Source organism: Cyprinodon tularosa, unplaced genomic scaffold (genome assembly GCF_016077235.1).
Source record: "Cyprinodon tularosa strain WSP-4 unplaced genomic scaffold, ASM1607723v1 ctg526, whole genome shotgun sequence".
Lineage (NCBI taxonomy): Eukaryota > Metazoa > Chordata > Actinopteri > Cyprinodontiformes > Cyprinodontidae > Cyprinodon > Cyprinodon tularosa.
In genome coordinates this window covers 254,181-272,862 of record NW_024039259.1, presented here as the reverse complement: position 1 = coordinate 272,862, position 18,682 = coordinate 254,181, and positions in this window count along the sequence as shown.

Genomic DNA, 18,682 nt, shown 5'->3' with positions numbered 1-18,682 from the left:
AGTTCAAAGCATATCTGAACAAAATAGTTTAAATGAGCAGTTGTGCTAGATGGATCTGTTATTTTAGCACAAGAACATTTTCATATGACAGAGCATTCACACATTCACCCTTGATATGGTCAACTGTTTTCACTGCAGTTCATAAAGCTAAAACCCAGCATTAAGCACAGACATGATAAATGTTATTACTAGTCCAACCATTTTGCACAGAACCTAGAAAGGTCATATAAAGATGTGCATTACGTTTAACATGGTACATAAAGCTCATGTCTCCCAAAGCAAACTCTCTCATTTATATCCAGAAATCTCCCCATACAGTGACAAATACAAGACCAATGAAGCCACACTGGTCCATGTGTATTGGTACTCACCAAGTCAGTCACTTCTGGACAGATGTTTTTCTAATTAGATTAGATTAGATTAGATGAGCTTTATTGATCTCACAGCGGAGAAATTCACTGGTCACATATTGGCATAGTAAATAAAGAAGGTGCAAACAAGGAGTAAAAAAGGTGCATTAAGAATAAACAATATATATACAGTATATCAAGGTATATACAGTATATCAAGATAAATAAAGATTAAGGTACAAGTGTACATGTATCACACACAATGAAAAACAAAATAAAAAATAAGAAATAAAAAATAAAGGCAGTAACACAGAGATTTGAGGTGTGATATGTACAGTCAGGATGGCGTATATACAGGTGGATTGACTTTTACATCCATGAAAATTTCTATTAAAAAAAAAAATATTTGGCTGTCCATAGCATTCCTTGACAGTGTTGTTGCTAAGTGCTACTTGGTCCCAATGTAATTTCCCACCTACTAGCACTGAGCTGCTAAATGGTTAGCAACGAGGCTTCCGATAAACTGGCCACTTTCTTGCAAACCTTCCACCACAGCAACCCCTCCCTCTTGATAAGCAACCAGTCACATTACCTTTATTCACACGTGTAAAGTCGTGCACCACTCGGGAGGATTTGGAAATGCAACGGTTGAAACAGCTGCTTCCCTACAACTTTAAAACAAGGCTAAACATGGCTAATTTGATATGTTTCATAATATATATATAGTAAGGCGTAAAAAGCACAGAGGCAGATCCGATCCTGGATCATTACACACTATTAGATAATTAGATGGAAAGTTAGAAAAATGAAAATAATATTTGTTTGAAAAATATTTTGCGGCCATCAAAATGCTCCAGTGGGATTTTTTGGGATACAACTGTTTAAAAACTATAAGCATGATTTGGAATATTTTGGAGAGGACTATTTTGGCATATTTTGGAGACGCTGGTGACTCCAGAAGTGAAAAGTCCCCCTAGAACTCTACAATCTCTAGAACTGTTATGCCTAGAGGTCGGAAATTTTCAAAACAGTAATTTTTAAAACAATTACTCATGCCTATTCTCAAGCATCTCTTTGTTACTGCTATTCAAAAATATCTTTTATTTTCGAGAAGAAAACAACCCAAATTTGAGTCATGTTTGAACTGACGCAGTTTAGGCCATTTTTTAGTCACACTGTTTTGATATAACTAGAAACTAGACGGTGTTTGCTTTCAAATGATGTATCACACATGTTATTTCGGCGTACAGTTCCTTAGATATTTGCTTTCCATTTGGGTATGCAAAAAGGCAAGGATTATTTAAACTTCAGTGTTAATACCTTCTCTGGTATAAAACATTGTAACCTTACTTCCGTTATGTAAAACTAATATATTCAAATGTGTAAAAAATTTGATATTGTAATAAATTATACCAAAGATACTTTAAAATAACTAATGGTGCAACAATAGAACATGCAGCCAATGTATGCAGGCCTCAGCTGTTGACGCAGCTGAACCGCGTTCATGAAGCAACAGTCCCCCTCCTCATGTTCCCCTTCTCTCCACCACACTTTCTGTCTATAAGTTGTGGCTAGTGGCGCCATAAAAAGAGGAACTACTAAATACTTGAAAACTTGAGACTTGTTATGCTTGTTTCTTCTTCTTTTTTTTCCACTGACAGTAAAAGAACTGTGGGCTGATCTATTGCTTAGTATCTGCACCTCGGTAACCAAATATTGAAATGTGTTTAAAGAGATAAAAGGAATGCTTTTTAAACTCTCAAATGACTGCAGAAAAAAAAAAACCCTGTTCTGAATGTGTGGAATATAAAAATAGCCTAAACCTGTGTAAGGTGAAGTGAAAAACTGAGCTCTCATTTTAAGAGCTGTGTTTGCAGCATTGAAAACCAACAGAGCTCTGCTGCTACCCACATTCTCACCAAAGTACTTCCTCCTTCAGTTCTCATAAAAGCCTGAGTCAAAACTTGAAACACGTCACTTTAAAACCTCTGGCCTATTTTAACAGTTTACATTTCTTCAGGGGTCCCAACCTTAGTCCTCAAGATCTGCGTTGTTTTTTCTTTTTTTTTTTCTTTTAAATCTTAATGCATTTGGTTCACTTGTTCTCTCCGGCTCTCATAAATGCCTCTGTCAAAAATGTGCTTTGTGGTTAAAAAGTATTCACAAAGGGGGTTTAATGTAATTGATTTAAACCTGGTATTCTTTTGTAGTCTCAAAGAGGTCTAAATCTAGCACAATTTAATGTCAGAATAAAAAAGAAGAAAGTTTGTTAAAAAAGTTGTGAGGAAGTAACGCCTCTTATACAGGAAGTAGAAATGACCTTCAAAGGCAGCCTGTATCTGACAGTTTAGTGCATCAGAACGAGAGCAACAGTAGCTGATAGGAGCAATGGCTGAACTCAGATGGATTAAACTTTATTTATTTCTAATCCTGAAGCTTCAGTTGAAAGGTAAGAAGACTGAAATTTGAATGGCTGAGAAATATAAATGTGTTTAGGATATTTATTCTACTAAATTCCGTAGACAAAGGCTTCATTTACCATTTTAACATAAATCAAGTATTTCCTGTTATTAAACCTGAAAATTTCAATAAACTCATTTAAAAGCTTTTATTTAAAAAGTAAAGCACCCCTGTTCCTTTCTGTTAACAGTGTTTGCAGATCGATCAGCTGCTTTGATAAGATCTGGAGATACCATGGTTTTTTCTTGCCAATGTTTGATTAGTGGTCAGAAAAACTGTAATGGCACCACATGGATCTTCAGTTCAAGGAGCCCCACAGTAGAGCTGGTCACACTCGGAAAGATTGACCCAAATCTGCAAAGTAAGTCAAACAGACTGAGTTTAAAAAGCTGTTCTCTGGTAATAAGGAATGTCACAGTGGAGGATGCTGGTTATTATCATTGCCAACAATACAAATCTGGAAACAAATCACATCCTCACGTCCTGGTTAATCAGTGTGGAGTCGATCTGTCTGTTGTCCACAGTGAGTATTAATATGAAGTCATTTTCTGTCTCACTGTTTTAATAATGCTGTGCTACCTACTTTAACTAAAAAAAAAACTTCATTTACAAACATATGAACTTAAATATAGCCATAATGAGTATAATCTGTTATTCTGTATGTTTTGTGTAAAATGTGTCTCCTACTGTTTCCTCATTAGTAACTAAACAAAAGGACAGAGATAAGGTGACATTAACTTGTTCTGTGAAGACATACGGATGGTGTGATTACAAAGTGAAGTGGCAGCCTAAATGTCCTGCTGGAGCTCCAGATGTGAAACACTGTGAGTCAAAAGAGCCTGACTGCTCTGCTGCAGTTTGTTTTGTTAAGCAGTCCTACATGCAGGGGTGTAAGTTCAGGTGTGAAGTCACACACGGTGGAACCAGCCAGCTCTTCAACTTCAGCAATCCGTCCCTTAAAAATAAATCAGGTGAGAAAACGTGTTGCTTCAGGTTACTAAAAATTGGAACCTCTGATCTCACAGAAATTCCAGTTTAAGGTTTACGTTTATCTACAGTATCTTTACTGCAAATGGGAAAACATGAACATATTAACTTTTTGGTTTTGTTATTATCTTTGTCTGAAGTTGAAACAAAAGCTGAAACCACACACAGCCCAACCAGAGAAAAAGAAAAAACAACAAAACCAGGTCCAACCACAACAGAATCATCTAATGGTAAAGATACTGTGATATTTTTTCATGGTTGCAGGTCTTTTTTTGTCCACTAAACCCTGAAATCTATTTACATGCTTTTATTCAAACAGATTGCAGTTTTTGTATTTTCATCCGCTAAGAAACTTTTCAAAATTTCTTAAATGTTTGTTGTTGACTGTCACATAAAACCTATTGACATGCAGGATTAGTGATATCCATCCAGTATTTTTCCTACTTGCATTCATTTCTAATTCCTCAAATATTTTCATACCACATTGGTATACATAATTGCACAATTGTGTTAACTTAAGGTGACACAAGCTTGTGTAGTGAAGTATTTCATGGGTCTCTCATTAACTCAATTTAAATAAAAAATTCAGTTTTACAATCAGATGAACAAATGTTTGATTCTATTTATAGACCCTCTCTTGGTTGTTTGGGTTAGTTGAGTTGTTTTAATTATATTTTTTACACATAAAGAGAAATAGGATAATGGCATCAAAGCTGCTTTAACTATATATATTTTTGAAGGTTTGTCATTAGGGGCTCCATACATTGCAGCAGCTGTGGTTTTAGTCATCTTCTTCATAGTCGTTGGCTCAATTATCACATGGAGAATAAAAAGTGAGAACCCAAATCTTCAAATATTACCAAACTGTTTCATTGTGGTGGTTAAAATCACCTTTTGTTTTATTATACAGGGAACAAAAGGCAGGTGCAGAACTCTGCTGTGAGTGTAGTTATTACTTTAGCCAAAACATTTTCTCTTTGACAGCATTGAAATGATTATTCATTATTGGTCATCTTTCCTTTCTTCAGGGTAATAATTTAAAGTCTCCGGTTTCTCCCAATGATGTGGAACCAAGCCTCGAAACCGTAAGAACCGACACGCTAAATACATGCAGCTTTTCATGAAACCCTGAAACATTATAAGAAATCAATATAAAGGCTTTAATACACAAAAACATAACTGGATTTTACCAATTTTGATATAAGTGTCATGATTTTATCTAAAGATCTGACCCACATGCAGAAGACCAAACAGAGAGACCAGGGAAATGTTTAACAGGTTTTATTGAGAGTAGGTGGAGAGGAGTCCAGTGCTGCTCTGAACACTGTCGAACCAGGACTGAAAAGTGAAGGGGAAGATTCTGCGGTTAGTTCACGCTCAGTGGGAAATTTGTTTCTTCGATTTGAAGAAGGGAATTAAGGCAACAGGACTCACGTTTCCAGAAAAAGGTGTCTCTTGTTGAATCTAGTCGATGTGGGTTGTTCCAGCAATTGACCTGCTCATTGGAGGGCGGACAGGGTTTACCCAGGTTGTGGTGTTTCCTTGAGCAATGGAGGAGCTGACTGCCACTTAGTTTTCCCATGGTACTTGAACAGTTTCTTGTGGAGATGAATCCCCTGCTCAGAGAGAAGCCCAAACAATCCTTGGGGAAAAGTAGATCCAAACCACTAGCTTGAATCCGCAGCTCAGTTTGATGCTCAGAGAATCCTTCCAAGGGGGAAAAGGTCCAAAGCATCCAGTTTGCAGACAAAAACAGCAAGGTTAAAACTCAGGTTGACAAAAACTCAGTTTGACTCAGTAAAACTCAGCTTGGCTAGAGTACCAAAACTGGCAAACACTCTGGCGTTGAGGTAATGGCAGTCAGCAGCTTAAGAGTCCTCCGGTAATGAGGTAACCATCCGCAGGTGTGTGAGGAGGCCAACGAGAACCAGGCACCGCCTGGTGGTGGAGGGAAGACAAACAAAAGCACAACCCACACAAACTGGATCCCAAACAATAAGCAGCTACATTTTTAAAAAGAAATAAAAATAATGTCTTTACAGTAACAGCACATCTTACAATATTAAATCTTTATTTTGCAGGGTAATCCTGAAGATGTTTACTATTCCACCATCAGAGAAGATCGAGTAAGTTTTATTTCTAGAAAATTCTCAAATCACAACTATTTGCTGTCGATCCTGGTTTATTTGTACTGGAAATTTCTAAAATGAAATGGGGGTTTGAAAATGTTATTTTTTTTACTGTTGTTGTTATTTGTCAGCCCCATTTACAGTTAAGAGGAATTAGTTTAGAACAACGGCAACATTAAAGGTGTGGATGTCCAGTCCAGTTAACCCTTTAAGATGCTCAAAGAAGTCTCATAAATGTGTTGTTCTGCATGTGTGAAAATCCTCCCAACCTTTAATGGCTGCAATTTGGGTTTCGGTATTCCTGTTTAAGGATTTTTGGGGTTTGTCTAAAAGTGCTGATATATTTAGCACATTTTCAGACCCTCTAGCAAAAAAGTGACAAACGTAGAGATTTGCATTTTTTTTTCTGTCTGAGACTTTGGTGACACCATATAGAGCAGACATCGCTCTGAGTTTTCGACCACAACCCTGTTGAACTGATAACCTTGATCTACTAATATCTTAGTTAACAGTTTAACTTCGACAGTCAAAGGCAGCTTTAAACAAGCGGTTTTTAACTTTTACTTAAAATAATTCAGGCTATCAGCATTTTTACAGTCTTCTGGGAGTTTGTTCCAGATAAGTGGAGCATACGAACTAAATGCTGCTTCTCCATGTTTGGTTCTAGTTCTGTGTGAACAGAGTAGGCTTGAACTAGAAGACCTTAGTGGTCTGGGATGTTGATACACTGACAACAAACCTGTTATGTATTGGGGTGCTGATCCATTCAGTGATTTATAAACTCAAGGAAAGATATTGAAGTTTATTCTCTGAGCTACAGGGAGCCAGTGGAAGGACTTCAGAGGTGGGCTGATGTGTTCTACTTCCTTAGTTCTAGTGAGAACACGTGCAGCAGAGTTTTGGATCAGTTGTAGCTGTATGATGAACTTTTCAGGCAAAACTTAGACTAACTTTATTGTCATTTTGTATGCACAGAGTGTACAGCTTTCATGACATTTGCATTTCTTGAAATGCAGCAGTAATATCAAACATTGTGGGAGGCAAAAAAACAACACATTGATATGGTCAGTTTTATGCAGTGTCTGTGAAATGATTTAGAGATTTTTCAACATTCAGTTGTCTAATCACAGTAGAGAAAAAGCTGTTCTGGAATCTGCTGGACCTGCATCAAATGCTGCAAAGCCTCTTTCTAGAGGGCAGCAGGGAGAACAGTCCACGGTGAGGGTGTGAGGGGTCATTGATGATGCTACAGGCTCAGGACACACAGAGCTGGGATTAATTGTCTTTTATGGAGGGAATAGGAGCCCCAATGATCCTCTCTGCTGTTCTCACCACTCTCCTCACCTTCTTCCAGTCTGAGGCGCTGCAGCCTCTACATCACACAGTGAGACAGCTGGTCAGAACGCTCTCTATGGTGCTTCTGTAGCAGGTGGTGAGGATGGGTGGGGGCAGGTGGGCTCTTCTCATCCTCCGCAGGAAGTTAAAGCACTTTTGTGCCCTTTTCACCAGTGAAGTGGTGTTTACAGTCCAGGTGAGGTTGTCTTTAATTTAAAACCCCAGGAATTTGGTGCTGTTGACCACCTCTACAGCTGAGCTGTTGATGACTGGTGGAGCGTGGTTAGGCCGGTTCTTCCTGAAGTCCAAGATGATCTCCTTCATCTTCTCCACGTTCAGGATCAGGCTGTTTTCTTTGTACCAGTCCACCAGCTGCTCCAACTCCTCTCTGTAGTTCTGGTTGTTGTCATCTATGAAGAGGTCCACCACCGTGGTGTTGTCTGCAAACTTCACGATGTGATTGGTGGTGAACCTGAGGACGCAGCATGGTCGTCAGGGTGAACAGCAGGGGGCTCAGGACGCAGCCCTGAGTAGAGCCTGTGCTTAGGTTGATGACATCAGAGGTGTTCTGTTCGACCTGGACTGACTAAGGTCTGTTTTGGAGAAAGTCTAGCAGCCAATAGCAGAGGGGTTGTATTGAAGCCCAGCCATTTCAGTTTTCCAATCAGATGCTGTTGGATGATGGCATCGAAAGCTGAACTGAAGTCCAGGAACAGCATCCGCACATGGGTGTTCTTCTCCTCCAGGTGTGCCAGGCTCAGGGGAAGAGCAGAGGAGATGGCGTCTTCAGAGGAGGGTTTTTTTTTTGGTAGGCGAACTGAGACGTGTCAAATGTTGGGGGAGACTGGAGAAAATGTCTTTAACCAGCCTTTTGAAGCGCTTCATCAAGATTGGAGTCAGTGTGACAGGCCAGTAGTTATTGAGTGAGATTACCTGAGGCTTTTTTGGGATGGGAATGATGGTGTTAGATTTGAAGCATGCTGGAGCAATGGATTGGTCCAGTGAGGTGTTAAAAATGTCTGTGAGGACACCAGTCAGCTGATCTGTACACTATTTGTACACCCGTGCAGGTGTGTTATCAGGACCTGGGGCATTTAATGGGTTGACTCTCCTCAGAGTTTTCCTTGCTTCAGGTATGTCAAGGTTGAGGGCCTGCTCTCCCTGAAGTTGAACGGCTTTCGCTGCTGGAGTGCTATTTAGTGCCTCAAACCTTTCAAATAAGTTGTTTGGTTCATTTAGGAAGTCATGTAACATGGGGGAGGGTGTTTTGTAGTCTGTGACCTTCTGTATGCCTTGCCACATCCTGCTTGTGTTGCTGACGTCATTGAAAAGATCCTATTAAGAGACTGTTGCTGTGATCAATACTACTAAAGATAAATGCATGAATGAGTATTTTTAGATTCTGCTTGGACATTAGTCCTTTAATCCTGCAGATGTTCTTAGGTTGATAAAAGAGTGACTTAGTAACTGCCTTGATGTACCTCTGAAAGTTCAGGTCTGAGTCCGTCATTGCATGCATGATTTCTGCCACACCACAAGCCACAGGGACTCAATTCAGGCCTAATGGGGGGATGGTGCACCTACTGTACAGACTGTGTTTGCAGTCACAGAGCAGAGCAACTCTCCTCTGTTTCATAACTGAACATGAGTGATACATGCACAAAGCTTCCACGGATTCCCTTGAATATAAAATCAGAATGTAAATATAATATTGAGCGTATTTTCTTTCTTTAAATATTTTGCTTTCGAAAAAGTAAAGTGCATGGACAACTATTAAGAGAAATGGAAACCTACACTTAAAAAAATAATGCAGTCGTTTATGTTAGCAGGGTAGGACATTATTCATCATTCTTTAAGAAACAGAGGCTGGACCCAAATACAACCAAGACAGGTCAGTGACGTTGGAACACAGTTTATTAAGAAGCGTCTTTGGTGAACAGGGCTGAGTTTGAGAGAAGCAGGCAGGCTGCAGGGGATAGGCAGGCAGATTTTGAAGCTTTACCAGTTCATGATCCAGGGGGAGGAAGGCAGGCAGTTTTGCTGGGCTTTCCCCGGGTTTGTGATCCAGAGAGGAACGCAGGCAGTCTGGGTCAGACAGATACAGAAATCCAGAGGTTCAGAGGTGGAACATCATCTCAGGTACCTAATATGTCGGATTAATTGTGATGGTATTGGTAAAATTGATTGGTTGAGATTGAGATTGGTAAAATACATTTTAATGTAATAACTTAATTGCATTTCATTAAAGTGTGTAAAAAAGAAAAATATTTGGTGTTAAAACAAGAGTTTTCATTGCCGAATAAGATTAAAGCAACAATGTGTAGTTGAATATATTTTCACTTGGTGCGTATTGATGCTCTATGTGTGCTGCCCTTCTAAAACACTTGCCTATGTAACTAGAGTGGGTCGTATCTGTCATTGAATGAGTCATGTGACCCTGGGTGATGCTTTAAAGTAGTCTGAGCTCCACTTAAACACCAGAGTGAATAAGTTAAAAGGGTTTGAAAGGCAACAAACCAGATATTGTATGACCATAGGGGGTTGATGGACAGGGCCAATAAGGGCCAGTTCTGAAAGTGTGTTGGCCCCTGTATTTATGACATGATTTTAAATAAATTTATGATCAATTAGTGATGACATGTGCTCTCACAGAAATCAGCAATGGTTGTAAAAATGTTGTTATCTGTCAATTATGTTTTGAAGATGATGTAAAAATTAAGTTGTTGCATTTTTAGCTTGAAGCATATTGAGATATAATCACATGTTTCATCTGCCTTATATGAGGTTTACAGGGCAGCAAATGGTTTTTTGGTAAATTTGGTCTACCAGAGGTCTACCACCTCTGGATATGATCTTTACTGTATCTAATCAGACAGGTTACAGGACAGCTCTAGCGCCCCCAGTGGCTAAAAGTTGGTGTTGCTTTAATAAAAATGGGATCAGAATAAGGGAGGAATAATTTCTATACAGGAAATGTTAATTTACGTTCGCCCTTCTTTCATTTTACTCAACATTTCAAGGAGTCAAATAGCCTGCTATTAAAAAATATAATTTAAAGTTGGAGCTTATACTAGTGTCAAATGTCAAACATTTTTTCTAAATAGTATTTTTAAAAGATAAACTTAAGAATTATCAGCAACTATGTTGAAATGGAGCAACTTCTATCAGTCTGACAGGAAGTATCATATCTGATTATCATTTCTTTTCAGGTTGTCAGTGATTTGGCGATGGTGACCTACAGCACTGTGGGAGCTCCTTCCAGGTCTATTGCAGCATCTACTGAATCCAACAGCATCTACTCTGTTATCCACTCTCTAGATGGATAGCTTTAAATACTTTAGGACTATAACAAATAATGTTTTAAGTCAGCTAGGTCTGACACAAGGTCCAAAGGTTAATTTGTTATGAACAACTGAAATATATTGTTGCTTTTTATTTAGCTTGTTTAGCAGAACTTAAAACACATACAGTCAGTTGAATTAAATTTATTTTTATACATGGTGCTGCTTTAAAAAAACTTTTGTTCATTCTTCAACAATTTGTCCACCTTGAGATCCACCTCTGATGAGAGTCCTTGGTGTCTGAAGTCTGGGAGCAAACCACCCCCAAGTAGGGACCCCGCATGGCCAGGAGGCTCAGAGCAGGCCTCGCAGCCATCTTTGATTAGTGTTGTGCCGATACCGATCCCAATACCTGGCTGTGCAGTATCGGCTGATACCGATACCATCTGTTTGAAATTGATGTGCGTGTGTATAGCTGAAGAACTGCATAGTACTTGGATGTAAAATAATTGCCATCATGGCTTAGTCAAGCTGCTGCCTACCTTTGTGAAGCAGCAAAAAGACTAATGCAAAGTGAATCCAGTATAACTTTTTATTGCCTACCTGTAATGGGTGACAATAGTTGAATAAACTTTTGCTCTCAAAATGGTATCGGTTCCCTATTTGTTGGTACTCACCGATTTTTATTGTATTTTCAGCCAAAAGAACTAAAACATAAAATGGCTGCAGTTTCAGTTTTTGCTTTGTGCTTTGTCAATAAACTCTGCAGATATAAATACTTTCGCCTTTTTGTATAACTTAACATGGTAGCATTTATTTTAAATAATTCAATGCTTATGAAATACTTTATATCTAGTTTCATCAAAAGAAGTATTACTTTTGATATTTATTTTATTTAACTTAAGGTTAAAAGCCTTCAAGTCAGCTGCTGCTTCTAAACTAACATTCTCATATTGTCTACTTCCCCTTTTAGTTCTGAGAGGGCCACAGAAACAGATGAGGAAGGGGTGGGTCTTATGGACTAACATGTCGGTTGCCGGCTGGTCTTAGTGCTTCATGTCACATGACTGTTGGAAATTAGTTAAACTATTAGCATATATACAGAGCTGGTCTCAGCAGTTAAACCTGACAGTTTGCATGCATAAATGTTAAACAAAGCTTGACCCAAAGCCACAGTGCATGTTGCTGCGTGCTGAAAGTAAAACCACTGAAAGTCAGTTATTTCCTGCTTCATCTCAAAAGACAATTCTCTACATTTTAAACCAGATATTTACACACAATGTAAATGCTGTATCTATTGCTGATGAGGATGTATTTTTATTAATTAGATTAATCCCATGTCAAAAAATGTCAAATTAAACTACAGAACTCTTTTTTTGCAGACTGACTTATAATCGGACTAAATGTGTCCAACTTCAGTTTCAGTTTCAGTTGATGAAAGGTTAAAATGACAATATTTTCTTTCTATTTTTTGTTTCACTAATTCCTTTAACTTCAGTTTACTGATTTACAGATTTTGGCTGATTCGCATATAAACTCTGCATTGGATCATTTAATGTATGATTTTTTTTTTTTACATTTTTTTAAGGTGGGGTATTCTGAAAGCTTCCGACAACATTTTGCTGGATTTTAGGTTCATGATTCTTAACTGAACTGGTGATGCTGAGTCCTATTCATAGGTTGCCTCTCTCACACCTTTGCAGTCACATCCTCGCATTTGCAATGCAAACAATGATGACCACTCCTAGACACAGACTTTAGCGTCCATCTTTTATTTATTTATTCATTTATTTGTAACTTTTAACCTCCTTATTAAAGGTCTGAAACATCATCTCAATACATGTCTTGCTTTCCTAATTAAGACATCTATTTGTAAATCGCTCAACACCGCTCTCTAGTTCCGAAACATCCAAATAACATCATGCAGCCACTGTCATGCTCTCAGCCTGTGATGCTCAGGAGGAGGCTGCCTGGCTGGTGGGCTTTTCATTATTTTCTCAGAATGTTACACTGGAAATTATGGTGAGACACTTTGTAGGGTCATCTCTCCATTCAGGCCTCAGATTATCAAGGTTGTTTTTCCAGAGTTTGTATTTAAAGTGTAATATGACTTTATGTTAAGTAATGGCTTCTTCATTTTTGGTGCTGCTTTCCAGTTTTGTTTGTACATGAATTGTTGCTGGTGAAGATTCGCAACCCCTAAAAACCTCGCCTATTCAGCCAGGCCAACAATTACCTTTAACCGCCCCCTTTCAGAGACATAGACAGGTATCAAATATTGCACGCTATCAAAAGAAGCCAAAAGACCCCAATTCCAAAGGGGCGGAGCCCTTTGTCTGTTTCAATTTGCATGTTTTCTAAGCAAAAACTTGTTTGTCCACTGTATAAAGCCTCAAACTCGATGCTATTTCTGACTTTTTTAATTCCTGGGAAGCGAAACGTCTTTAAACCTGGAAACAAACTCCAGTGGATTTTTTTTTTTTTTTACTTTTTTGGAACACATGAATTATTGCATTGTTAATAATTTATGATATATTTAATCTTGTTTTGGGCTTGATACCCACTACCACCTCTTAGACCGAATCCATGTCCTGAATGGCATCATAGTTGGACACCCACATTGTGTTTTTGTGAAGATATTTGTCTGCACAGGAGAAGGTTGAGGCTTCAGGCATCTGAAACTATGGACATCCACTTTTCTCCTACTGGTAGGAAAAAGGATTTGCAGGAACCTTGAAAAGACAGACTACTGTTGCCTTTGGTTTGTGGAGCTGTTCAACACATCCAAGTGTCATTTTAAAGAGTGTGAAGTTGCTTCATCTGGGAAATAAATGATAGGTGACCTTTCTTGTCATAAAGAGGAATAAACATTAACATCTGTAAAATATTTCTGAGATAGGATGATATTTCCAGATGAAAACTCTGCAAAAACCCCAAACAAATGAACATATTTAGTCATGAAATCATGCTTAATGTTAGAAATGTTCAATTGAAAGTATTTACAATTTTGTTTTGCAGCCATCGTTTGGAGAATTACTCATCCATCAGAGGGCGCTGTTATACCATTTTCATGCATCTTTAATTACTTTGCAAGAGTTAATTGGACCAGAATAAATACAGGGAAATCTTAATGAATAAAGCATTTAACAATATTCTACATGGTTATATTCATAATAAATATAATTCACACCTTTAGAGACAAATTTTGCACTCTAACAGCCACAGCTTGATGCCACCATCTGATCTCCTTGGATGTTGAGCAATCAGTGAAATCAGAAATTTAAGCTAATGAGCAAAATATTCACCTTTACTTTCCATGTATGTCCTCTCCTGTGCTTTCCACTGGTCTCAAAATGGGCTTTTAAAGGAATAGTACACCCAAAACATGATTAGCCTTCATTTTCTACTCACCTCCATGCTGAACAACACTCTGGAGTACTTTTTTGATATCTCAAATGCATCTGGAGATCTGGGAGGCTTCTTGCTGTCTGCTGACATTCAAATAATGGAGGTCCATGGCGCCCGAGACAGAAAGGTCCATAAAAGTCCACAAAAACGTGTCAATATTCCTCCATACTGCTCGTCCAATGTAACCCAAGTGTCCTGAGTGGGTAGCATCCAGAATTTACTCGAAACAAAGTCATTTAGAATGTTTTTAGAGCATAAACAGTAGTGTATAGGATTTCCTAATAGCGCCCCCATGCGCGCTCACGATTCTACGGAAGCCGGCAGACCAAACCGGAAGGAAGTGCGCATTCAGCGTCTGGTCTGCCGATAATGCAAGCGTAGAAGAAGAAATGTGCTGTTTACCTGTGCAAAGAAAGAAACAACGAAAGAAAAATGTCTGAGGACTTCAGTGTTGAGGAAGAGCATGAGTTCTTTGCCGAGCTGAATGCGCTGGTTTGGTCTGCCGGCTTCCGTAGAATCGTGAGCGCGCATGGGGGCGCTATTAGGAAATCCTATACACTACTGTTTAGGCTCTAAAACGTTCTAAATGACTTCGTTTCGAGTAAATTCTGGATGCTACCCACTCAGGACACTTGGATTACATTGGACGAGCAGTATGGAGGAATATTGACAAGTTTTTGTGGACTTTTGTGGACCTTTCTGTCTCGGGCGCCATAGACCTCCATTATTTGAATGTCAGCAGACAGCAAGAAGTCTCCCAGATCTCCAGATGCATTTGAGATATCAAAAAAGTACTCCAGAGTGTTGTTCAGCATGGAGGTGAGTAGAAAATGAAGGCTAATCATGTTTTGGGTGTACTATTCCTTTAATGTCACACAGTAGAGGACAAAGTTCCCTGTAATGTTCTTTGTTGCCACTAGATGGTGCCAGTTGGACATTACCTTCATCCTTCTACTTTTATCTGAACTCTGAGGGCTTTTAAAGTAGAGATACAGTGACTGGTTGCTGGATAACATAATGTGTATATAATTTTAGAAGACAAATATGGAAGAAAATAGATCCTCTGAATCATGTTTAGGGTTTTTTCAAGCTGTCTTTGTCTGTTTGGGATTATTGGGATTCAGTGATGCTTTGGGTATTTTGGGGTATTTTCCTCATACAGTACGACAAGATGTATTATTATTTGGCAGTTTGGAAGCAATTTATTGGACGTTGACATGTTTTTTTGTTTGTTCTTGTAACAGAAATCCTAAATAAAAAGCTGTTTTTTTAAACGGGGGATGGTAAAACGTCTTAAGCCACATGACATTAAGGATACCAGAGAGCAAAGCAACAGTTTTAAATATTCAGTTGCTATGTCAAATTGTCTTCTTACAAAGGTCATATAAAGAAAAAGGAAGCAGTGTTTATTTAGACATCTGATTAAGTACTGGAACATACTCAACCTCTTTAAAAATAACACTTAAGTTTATTTTATCAAGTCCCAAAGCAGGTGCCAATGACAGGAACCTGACACGCAAAAACAGAAACAGGCATTTGAATACATTTTCTCACAAAGAAAATGTATTCAACCACTTTGTGACCACAGGACTGCTGCCACGTGGTGATATGTCCGAGGTGTAACTGCCTTGAACGATCATAAACCAGCTAATTGATCCAGAAGCGGCTCTATGCGAGGGGGGCTAGTTCTAGTGCTAAAGCAGAGGCCTCTGCTGCATGTCTTCCGCTCTACCTCCCACCTACTTCCTGTATGTCAACTGTGGAAACAAAGGTCACATAAAGTAATAGCGATTAACATGTGAGATGTTGGGTGTACTGTGTACTGGATTTTAAATAACAGACTTTGAAAGCCCCAAAGGGCAAAAATAGTTCTACATCTAATAAAACTTGATAACTGAATAACACAGAATTCATATTTTTTTAAGCTAAAATTGATGCTTTTCAAACATTAAAGAGTTGCAAAATGCTTTTTATGCATGTGCTGAGTCTACAAATTAGCCCTAACATGAATAATATTACATTTTAGAAAAAGAAAATTCAGTTTTCACACATTTTAACTGCTGTGTTTGCAACAATGAAACCCAGCAGTGCACTGCTGCTACCCACATTCTCACTAAAGTACTTCCTCTTTTAGCTCACATGAAAGCCTGAGAGTTGAAACTGGAAACAAGTTGCATTAAAGTTTTACACTTATTTTGCATGTCTGCTTTACTTGCTTTTACTTTATCGGTTAGACGCCTCTGTCTGAAATGAGCTTTGTGGTTTAATACAAAGTTCATCAAAGAGCTTTAAATTCAAGAGTGATCATTTACCTCTTATTATACCCTTAGCGAATTTAGAAATACTTTAACATATTTTTCTTTGAATAAAGATAAGACGAGGAAGTAACACATCTTATACAGGAAGTACAGATGACTTTCTAAACACAGCCAGTATCTGACAGTTTAGTGCGTCAGAACAACAACAACCTGAGAGGAGCAATGGCTGAACTCAGATGGTTAAATTTTTTTTTTATTTCTGATCCTAACACTTCAATATAAAGGTAGACATAATTGAAAGGCTCAGAAATGTCACTGTGGGATATTCATTCTACTAAATTCAGTCCATAAATCAATCATGTTGGGTTAGTATGTGAATAAGTTTTAATTCAAATTGATTTATCTTTAGTTTTTTGTTTTTTCCAGCATTTTATTTTCATTGCACTCTCACAAGTACAGCACGACACAAATTACTCTCTGAATTTTACCCATCCCCTTGGGGAGCAGTGGGCTGCCATTGTGCGGCGTCCGGGGAGCAGTTTGGGGTTAAGGGTTGCTTAGGAACCCAAAGTTGCTGTCTGTGGGAGTGGGGCTCGAACTCACAACCTTCAGGCCTGTGCCCGAACCACTAGGCTGCCACTCCCCAACCAGAGAAATAGAAGAAAGCACAGAGTGTCAGGATGTGGTGTTTGATTGGAGGACCCAAATGCAGAGGCCAGTAGGCAGAGGTGAATTTAAGTGGGTTTATTAAGGTTCACAGGAACTGACGCAGGAATCAAAATCCAACAGAAAATAACAAACGCAGCAGAACCAAGGAGACATCAGGGGTAAACCAGAACTCTAGGAGCCAGGGAGAGACGAGGAAAGCAGACAGACTTTCATGATGGGTTTAAGGTTCTTAGCCCACATGCAGAACACAACGGAGGCTGGGTAAAAGTTTAACAGAGTTTATTGAATGTTTCACAAAACACAAGATAATGTACTGGGTCAGGAACTGGTCCGGGCTGGTTCACTGAAGTCTGCAGAGATGATAGTTTGATTAGAATGCAGGCTGATGAGTTATGAGTCTTTGATAATTCAGGTTTGTACCTTGACTGAGTCCAGGCTTCTCCTTGAGAGAGAGGGAACCGTTGGGTCCAGAGACTGTTTGTTCAGCAGAGTTCAAGAGCAGCTGCAGCGTCTTGCTTCTGACTTTGAATGGCAGACCTTGATCAGAGTTTCCAGCTCTTAACTAAGAGCAGCAGGGGAATCCACATAGGAATCTTCAGGTTAGGCTCTCTAGGGCAGGTTAAGCTCATCCAGAGCTTCAGGCTAGAGACAGGTTTCCTGTGAGGCAAAAACAGAGGAGAGTTAGAATCAGATCTCTCTCAAGAGACAACTAAGATTCTTCAGGTTCTAGGCTCAGGTTGCTAACCAAACTAAGGTCAACACTGCGGCGTCGAAGCAAGGTCTGGCAGCTGGTTATAAAGGGGAGGTCTCCTGATGAGTAGATGCGTCTCAGGTGTGCTGGAAGACTCCAGCTCCAGGAGACCCACGGCGCACTCTGCTGGAGGAAGGTGGTACAGCTCCAGATCCCAACACAGACGTTAGACGTGGATCCAGCAAACAGGAACTGAAGAGGGAGGGCTTTTAAAGGGGACAGAGACAAAGAGAGGGCTAACGAAGGAATTGAAAACAGGTGAGGGCAGAACAGAAAACAGAGCAAGGGAAAGAGGACACAAGAGGGCAGCAGAGGACAACAAATGGAAAACCAAGAAAAACAGGAACTAACAAACCAAGACTCTGACACAGAGGCAGGTCCAGCCACAACAGACTCATCATTTAATGGAGGTAAACATGCTGTGATGCTGTTTCTTGGTTACAGGTTTTTACTCTCCAACTAGCTGGTGAAGATTCTCAGTCATCCAGGTCATAGTCATTCGAAAAAGGTTAATAAACAATCTACTGGACTTTGTTTTCCCATCTAGGAAGCTTTTTCAGCTCCTGGCCAAGAGATGTTATGGCTTTCGTGTGGTGTGAGATTGGAAGGAGGTGGTTTGACGCTTGACAGGGTAGCTGTTACTTTCATCCTGAGTTGCTCTGCCTCTGTTGCAGCCAGGTTGTTGTTCCTCATGGCAGATTGAGTGGCAGTGATCAGCTAGCTAATGGGTTTTCTTGTGGAGAAATGCTGGGCAATCTACGCAAAGGCATGAATTTTGCCATTTCCCAGTCCAGCGCCAAACCACCTCCTTCCAATCTCACATCTCAGGAAAGAAAAGCCATAACATCTCTTGGCCAGGAATTGAAAAAGCTTCCTGGATGGGAAGCGAAACGTCTTCAAACTTGGAAAAAATGTCCAGTGGATTGCCCACCAACTAATTCTACAAGTTGTTCAGAGTTAATATAAAAGTCATCCTTGTTGATTTTCAGTTTGAACAGTTTACCCAAAGCTTCCCTTTCTCACATTAAATGTTAACCCTCCTTCATCTACATGT